Source organism: Meleagris gallopavo, chromosome 1 (genome assembly GCF_000146605.3).
Source record: "Meleagris gallopavo isolate NT-WF06-2002-E0010 breed Aviagen turkey brand Nicholas breeding stock chromosome 1, Turkey_5.1, whole genome shotgun sequence".
NCBI lineage: Eukaryota > Metazoa > Chordata > Aves > Galliformes > Phasianidae > Meleagris > Meleagris gallopavo.
In genome coordinates, this window is record NC_015011.2 from 112,580,608 (window position 1) to 112,581,190 (window position 583).

Genomic DNA, 583 nt, shown 5'->3' on the forward strand with positions numbered 1-583 from the left:
GTTTTGCAGTTCATTTTTGTGTTTATTTTTCTGTATAATCCAGGATTTTACTTACAAATGTGTAATCACCATTAGAACACTTTAGGCTTTAAAGCAGAGTGAGGTATTGGCAATTTATTTTTAAGGATGATTTTTTAAAGAATAATGAGCAAATTAAGTGTTCTTTCAAATGACTTTTCAAATGAAACACTGAATTAATGATTCCTTATGGCCATATATACTGTACGAAGTATATATATATGTACTAGAAAGTAGCCATATAAAAGTCTGGGCTTGAGTCTAGAGCTGCAGTCCCGTTCTAAAGTGGATGCCTGCTTTTCCTTTTCCATAAAAACTGAGGAGGCCTTGGCAGGGGAAGGGGCAAGCCCAGGTCCCACCTGTTTGGGATATGCAGCTTTTGGGATTTCTTCCACAATTTATTCCTGGGCTGTGTCTAGCAGCAGTACTGCGTGGTTTTCTTGGGAGTGGAAAGGTCAAATGTAAGTCAGTAGTATTTTTTCTCTCCAAGCTGGTACAAACTGATTGCAACCTGTGTTTGTATTTACACAGTTTGGGAACAAAACCGTTTTCTTTCTTTCTTTTT